Here is a 7,639-nt window from a genome sequence, read left to right as displayed (position 1 = left end):
ATATATATATATATATATATATATATATATATATATATATATATATATATATATAAAATGCATGTGCAAGCATAATAACATTTTCATACGATATATAAATGTACATATATTTATATGTGAGTATGTGTAGACTCCTAATGGATAGTATTTCTGACATACTGTTTTTTACTTGAATACAATGCAATCTTGAATATAATGTGAGCCCTTTTAGTATATGAAAATCAATAACATACCTTAACCACTTCTAATTTTTTTTTTTTTTCTTTACATGAGAATATATTTCCCTACGATTTTTATCTTGATGTTTCATATCAAATTTTTCATATTGAACATGAATAAATAAGGTTAGCTACTTCCTGATTAAACCTTTTTACTGAAAAGATTATTTACTCACTTTTAAAAAGTTAAGCTTGATTTCCTCCATAAATTGCTTTGGAAAATGTATGTATTTTAAGTATCCACTGTAACTGTAATTCCTTCCTGTCAACACAAACAATTTATTTAGATTTAGTTGTAAGCAACAAGTTATTAAAATATAAAACAAACAAAATCAGTTCATATCAAAATATAAAACAAACAAAAACATTTCAGAGTTTAATTGGAAATGCATCATATATGAAAATAATTTTTTAAATATATTATAAAAGCAAAAATACAAATTAAAAAGTATTCTTCGATAAAAGAGTAAAAGCTCAAGTCCAAAATTAATATTTCTTTCATATCAAAATAAAATTCTGGAGGAAAAGAATATCAAAGTTAAAAAATTATATATATTTTTTCATACAAATTCTGCTTTTCTATCATTGAAGTGTCAGTTCCCATTTAAAAAATTTCAAACAAAACTAGATTTAGGTTAATAAAGATTTCTTCCTTAACCATATGATCCTTTCTGGAGATAGATAAATTAACCAAAAGCATAAAACAAATTCATACAAGATCAAGGTATCTTGACTAACCAAGAGTCAATAATATTATACTGGGCTACTTTTGAAGTAATGTGGTCTATGGGAAATGAAACACATATACATTCATCATGTGCTTAAGAAGTTTGCTACCCAACCACATGCTTCCAGGCTAAGTCCCATGAGCGGCTCCTTGGACAAGTATTTTCTACTCTTCTACTACAGTCCAGGGTCAACCAAAACCTTGTGAGTGAGTTTGGTAGATAAAAATCAAAAGAATACTCTGTGTGTGTGTGTGTGTGTGTGTGTGTGTGTTTGATATTGCATAATAGTTGTTAATGAATGCCACTGTCATACAATTCATGTTTCCTTCCCATCTTCTGCAAAAACATGTCTGGTCATGAGGAAATATCACAAGGTGACATGTAGCCTAGAACCACATGAATGTCCAGCAACTTAACCACACAGCTATGCTGACACACACATACATATGTATAGTCACTTCTTAACTACAAATATATACATAGACACAGGCGTGGTTGCATGACATTATGGTGATGATGATGAGTTCATTTATATATAAGATACATCTGAGCATAAGCTAAGGAGCAAAATGTAAGCAGAAAATCTAGAGTGGAAGCTCTTAGGCAGTGAAATTATGTCTTACTTCCATCAATTCCTGCCACCAAACTAGCATCAAACATTGTCCCCACTGATTATGAAGCAAGCATAATCTGATAGATATATAAAGTTAATGTGTATGAATGAAAGGGCACAAGTAAGCTGAAACAAAAACTGAATATAAGTATCAGATATGAAGTGCAAGTGAGAAGACTGCACTGGTATGGGCACATGGCAAATAACAGCTGCATAAAATAATGCAGGGCAGTCAAGGTGAATGAAACATGAGGAAGAGGAAGGTCTATGAGAAGACCAAGAGTGAAGTGGTGAAAACTGACCTGAGGATACTACACAAAGAACTGTGATGACTATCAACACAATGTTGGATAAAACCCATCCATCAGTGTAAGTATGACAAAACAAACATTGAAATGCTGATAGTAATGGTGTGTGTGTGCGTGTGTGTGTGTGTTACAATTAACTAATTTAAAGTGAACAAAGTTACCCAATATTTAGAATTCTACATTTCATTTTTTTTTACAAGAGGATATAGGTATAACAACAAATCAGCATAACCTTGAGACTATTAAGCAAGACAAGGTTATACAGTATGAATCATAAAATAATACCAGGAGGAAATGAAAATGAGAAAATTATTTCAGATTCCTATTCCATGGAAACTTGAATGTTGTCTATATCATTTTTAATTGCATTTAATCTCTGATGATTGAGATGATTATTACCACCTCTTATATTCCTCTCATTTACTTCTAATGGTCAAATTACTTGAACCCTTTGAAAATATTTTGATAAAAGTTTTCATCACATGTCATGCGATTTTATGTCACATGCATTCTATATGATTCACGACTACATGTTAGAATGTGCAGTATGGTCCTCAACCATTTAGAAATCTAATATAACTGGGAAGGTGGATGTGTAGTTTGTGTTTTGTCATTTGGATGACTAAAACTGCTTAATCAGAGCTGACCAACAGCTACATAGCAACAAAAACAAGGATGCTACTAATGGAATTATAAGACCTAAGATAAATTTGAATTCATTTTATATGTAAGCACTAATGTTGAAGAAAAGATATTAGAAATAAGTCAAATGGCATAGTTCTGAAATTGCCATACTTTGGTTTCTAAAGTATTAGTTAGATCAAGATATCACAACTCTGCTTTTCACTTTGGAAAGTGCTCAACATTTATAAATAGACAAAAAACTATTTACATTACATTCCTTCAACTCTAATTTTAAGTAAAAAAAAAATACTCTTAAAAAGTTTAAAAATACTAACATCTTAATTTCATAGTTGTAAAAATATATTTAAGAAATCACCTTTCCTATGTAATAATAATAAATGTTAAGGTAATAATTTGTATTGAAATTTATGTAAATTAGTAATTAAACAACTGTGTTACATACACATAGACACAGATTTACTTATGATTTTGTTGTGTGACAGCACTAAAAAATAAATTTTAAAAAAAACATTATTTGCAGAAGATAATCTCTAAGATTAAAGCCAAAAGTAAAAAAAACAAATTTACTCTTTGAAGTAAAATAATGCATAAAGAGTTAGATAATCCAAAAGATTTATATCTTACGTAAAGCTTAGGTAAGATATAAGCACTCACAATCTGAAAGCTATTCCACATGTAAACTGAGAAAAAATTGGAAACATTTCAAGAAGATATCGCAGTAGTTATTTAAGGTTTAACAAGCAAGAAGTGTAGCATAAGATGAGCCAAAAATTTGAAAGGAAAAAGTATTTCACATTAGAAACTTCTGCAATCAGTAACCTAGCACAAAACAACAACAAAAACTTTCCCCAAAGAAATATAAACACTAAAGAATGTTACAAAATATCAAGCTAAATTTGCCACATATCAGATTGCAAATAACTACTAAACTCATAAAACAAAGATACATTGGAAAGGATTTATCACAATAATTAGGTGAAGGCTATTACATCTAAATTAATCTATTTTAAGTTAAATTCATTAAGTGCAATTGTATTTATGAACTAACGATTAGATTATCCTCTTACTAACAATTTATATTCAAAACACCTCACTCAGTTCTCTACAAACAGACACCAGTCTCAAACTAAGTTGGCAATAATTCCAAAAATGCTATTCTAAGACAAAGATAAACCAACTAAATATTTACCAACATGTATTTCTGAAACTGCAAAGAAACTCAACAGGTAATTTTATCCAGTGTTCAGTTTGAATTAGAAATACACATTTCTCAACAAAGTAAAAGAAAATGTAAAAGCATAACATTTACTCTTTGAAATCTTTACAACTAATAAGGACTCCACTATGTCTGTTAACTAAAGTATGTACACTGGATAAATTTTTATACAAATGAATATAACAGAGAATGATATTCTTGCTTGCTTTCTTTGTAATTTTAATTGCATTTTCTAAAATTGTTACATATATAGGAAAATAATATATCAACATCAGCAACCATTTGCCCCTTGATTTTTCAAACTGGTGTAAATCTGACAATATTGCATAACATTTTATCTGCATCACTAACCTTTATTATTGTTTCCAAAAGGAAGGCTAACTTTCAAATTGTTAAAAGCATTAATCAAAACAGAGGTTTGCATAACTCAATTTCAGCAATGTTATTCCAACTGTTAGTCAATGGAAATGTCTACTCATTGGATTATAATATAGGTGACTAAATATTTCACTGACAGTTTTACCCTAAATGTAACACACAATAAGAATCAACATAGCACACTATGTGTAATAGGGCCATATTTTTAATAACAAGTTCATACAACAAACTTCCATATCTAGAGATACAGAATTTTTACATTCAGTTAAGACTTGACAAGTATAAACATAATGATTAAATGAGGTTGGAATAGAATTTGAGAAATTTAAATATGACATTAAAGTTACAGAGTTTTCCAGAAGTGTTATTACAAGTCAAGGAGTAGAAACAATACACTACTGACTAAATGCTTTAAAAGTATTTAGTTTCATCCTTCTATGGTCAAAATTTATTGAAATCAAATTCAGCTGTCATACTTCTAGTGTCAATAAAATGAGTGCCAGTAATATACCATAGTTCAAATACTAGCAGTAGTCACTTTTTTGTACAGAATAAAAAAAAATTAATGCACAAAGAATGAGAATATTCTTGAGTATCCAATCATATTTTATCTGTTCTAATATGTAAATAGCACGATGTAAATTTAAAGAACAGCATTACCAACAAAAACCTGATTTTTTACAGCTTGCTGCTCTTCCTGCTGTCAACCTTCATCTGTTTTGAAGCAAGTCAAAATATGTTTTTACAGAAGATTGGAAAGGAACAACACCTTCACAGTATCAAGACAAGGAGGCACAAATGCATGCACACACATACACATACACTCACACATTTACAATGGGTTTCTGCTTCTGTCAACCAAATCCACTTGGTTGGCTAAGGCTGTGTGTGTGTGTGTATAAACACATAGACACAGCATCTTTTTTCTCTTTCTAGTACAAAAATAGCAAGCAAATTCACTGGAGTAGTCATTAATTAAATGTAAAACTGGGAAATCAGAAGAAAAATGAGCTATGAACAAATATTCTTCACACAGACACAAATAAAAATAAGTCATTAAATGTAATCATAACTCTTTCTTAGTTCATTAACTAGCATAAAACTTTATAAAATGTTGAGATGATATATATAAAGTATTCATAGTATGTTTGACTATAAGATTGTAAGCAAACAGATTCTGGAAATTTAAGATTTGAAGTAAGTTAAACATAACTATGTTAGCAATGTAAGGAACACACCCTATCTGAAGGGAATTCCACATTTTGCTTTTAAAATATTAGAACCTACAACTAAATATTTCTCAAGATGAATTTATAGCACTAAACTAAAATGGATGTGAGCAAATATCTAAGTTAAAACTGAGAAATAGATCCATTATTATATTCTGGGATGGAACATATTTTTTAATATTTTCTGACAGTAAAGTTTCTTCCTTTTGTTAATGTTTGATTTGAGCTACATAACTTTTACATCTATTTTTCCAAACTAGCAAGAATGGAACATTTCCAATGTAATGTTCTCTTTCAATTCATGTGATTGTAGCTTGGTTTTTATAACTGGATACTCTTCCTTTTGCAAACTATGTATGAGCATTTAGAGAAATTCTCCACCTAGTCTCAAGGCCTTCTCTAACAAATATAGATTTCAGCCCCAATTATTAAAACAGACAAAGCATGCTTATTGTTTCTTCATCCCTCTTAAATAGTATATTATTTCATTAGAAAAAAAACTAGATGTTTTTAATTGTAAGAGATATGAAGAGAAATACTACATTAACCAACACACAGCATTGATTGCTTAGGCAAATGTCTTCTAACATACCTCAGATTGACCAATGCCTTATAAATGGAATTTAGCATACAGAAATTGTATAGAGACTTGTGCATATGTGCATGTGTTTATATATGTATATATGAACTTATGTATGTGTACATCTTTCATAGATTATTATGAAGAAGGATTAAGGTGACAAGCTGGCAGAAATGTTAGCATGTCAGGCAAATTGCTTAGTGGCATTTCTTCAAGCTCTTTACATTCTAAATTTGGATCTCACCAAGGTTGACTTACCCTTTTCATCTTTTCAGGGTCAATAAAATAAAGTACCAGTCAAATGCTGGGGTCAAAGTAATTAACTTGGCTTCTCCCTTTAAATTTGCTGACTTTGTGTTAAAATTTTAACACAAAGTCAAAATTTTAAACAATTATTGGAGAAGGATGTAAACATCTACAAAAAAATGAACCAAGCCCTTTGCAATATTTGTTTTGCACCAAGTTTAAGATACTCTTTTGTTGCTCTCACCATCTGAAATGCAGTGAACCAGTAATTGCCCCATTGGCAAAAAACTACATGAGCAAAACTGCTATTGTTCATCAATTACAATACAAAATAAATAAGAGCCCCATCCTGTCTCTTTTCTACTAGCATATCAGAGACATCTGCTTCTAGCTGTCTTTGTCCTTTGATTTCACACCATCCAGTATTCCTGTTGACATCTCTTACAATAACAACAGTGCACTCGTCCTTAAGCAAGTACAATTTCCCATGAAGAAATCCAACCAACAGAAATAAGCTGCTGCTTGCCACCAGAGAATGGTTACTGAGACAGTTTAACCATTGGCATTGCTTCCTCTATTTTTAACAAATTTTTTTTCTCATACTGAAGGAAACCAGCTCTACTAAGAAAACAGATTAGTAATACTTATCTTGACAATTTCTTTTTAGATGCATCTTCCAAAAATTTATCTTATTTTATTCATTTTTAACAATATTTCATTCCCCAATTCTATTAAATTTTAAGAATGTGCAATGACTTCCACATGTTACACAGATTTTCTTTTTATGTTACCACATTTGCTTACATTGTATTGAATACAGTTTTTGCAACTTCTCTGCAATAGACACATTATCATTTCACATGTTTGTTAAAATAATACAAACATAACCAATTTGAATACAATGGGATTTGTGCAGCTTCCTGTAAATTATTTTCAAATAATACAGGCGTGGCTGTGTGCCAAGGAGCTTGCTTCTCAACCACATGGTTCCGGGTTCAGTTCCACAGTGTGACATCTTGGGCAAGTGTCGTCTACTATAGCCTCGGGCTGGCCAAAGCTTTGTGAGTGGATTTTATAGACGGAAACTGAAAGAACCCTGGGATCTATTTTAAAACGGGGGCCACATTTTTCATTAATGTTTTACGTAGTGTTTTTGGTACGGAAAGACTTTCAAACTTCGTATACTTATCTATTTTGTGTTATAGAACAGAAAAATATTTTTGTATTCGAATTTATTTCATGTAAAAAATTGTCTTATTTCGATAATTTCAACCAATCACTGACAAGTATTCAGTTGTTTTGATTAAGCGATGTAAAGCGTATTTAATCTCCATACCTTCGTTTTATTTGCTTTTTTCATTTTAAATTTGCTTTAACCCTAACCCTAACGTTAGGGTTAGGGTTAGGGTTAATTGTTTCAGAATCGTTTGTTTATGTAGTCGGCACTTAATGTATATCGGCTGAATGGACGTCAGTGA

At 30.5% G+C, this 7,639-nt stretch overlaps 1 protein-coding gene and 1 long non-coding RNA gene across 14 annotated transcripts in view; one reads left to right on the top strand and one right to left on the bottom strand.

Moving 5' to 3' along the window:
• LOC106868433 (uncharacterized) overlaps positions 1 to 7,626 on the top strand; it is a 53,023-nt gene extending 45,397 nt beyond the window's left edge. For both annotated transcript variants that reach the window (XR_001409278.2, XR_008265213.1), the window contains one exon: positions 4,791 to 7,626. This is a non-coding gene — a long non-coding RNA (uncharacterized LOC106868433). The remainder of the gene's footprint in view (positions 1 to 4,790) is intronic.
• Positions 1 to 7,639, bottom strand: part of LOC106868432 (supervillin) — a 269,304-nt gene that overhangs the window by 190,008 nt on the left and 71,657 nt on the right. For all 12 annotated transcript variants that reach the window (XM_052971707.1, XM_052971702.1, XM_052971738.1 and 9 more), the window contains one exon: positions 395 to 480. The gene's annotated coding sequence lies outside the window, so the exon portion shown is untranslated. The remainder of the gene's footprint in view (positions 1 to 394; positions 481 to 7,639) is intronic.

Source organism: Octopus bimaculoides, chromosome 1 (genome assembly GCF_001194135.2).
Source record: "Octopus bimaculoides isolate UCB-OBI-ISO-001 chromosome 1, ASM119413v2, whole genome shotgun sequence".
In the NCBI taxonomy this organism is placed as follows: domain Eukaryota; kingdom Metazoa; phylum Mollusca; class Cephalopoda; order Octopoda; family Octopodidae; genus Octopus; species Octopus bimaculoides.
Note: the sequence above shows the minus strand (reverse complement) of the source record. Positions and strands in the feature narration are given on the sequence as shown.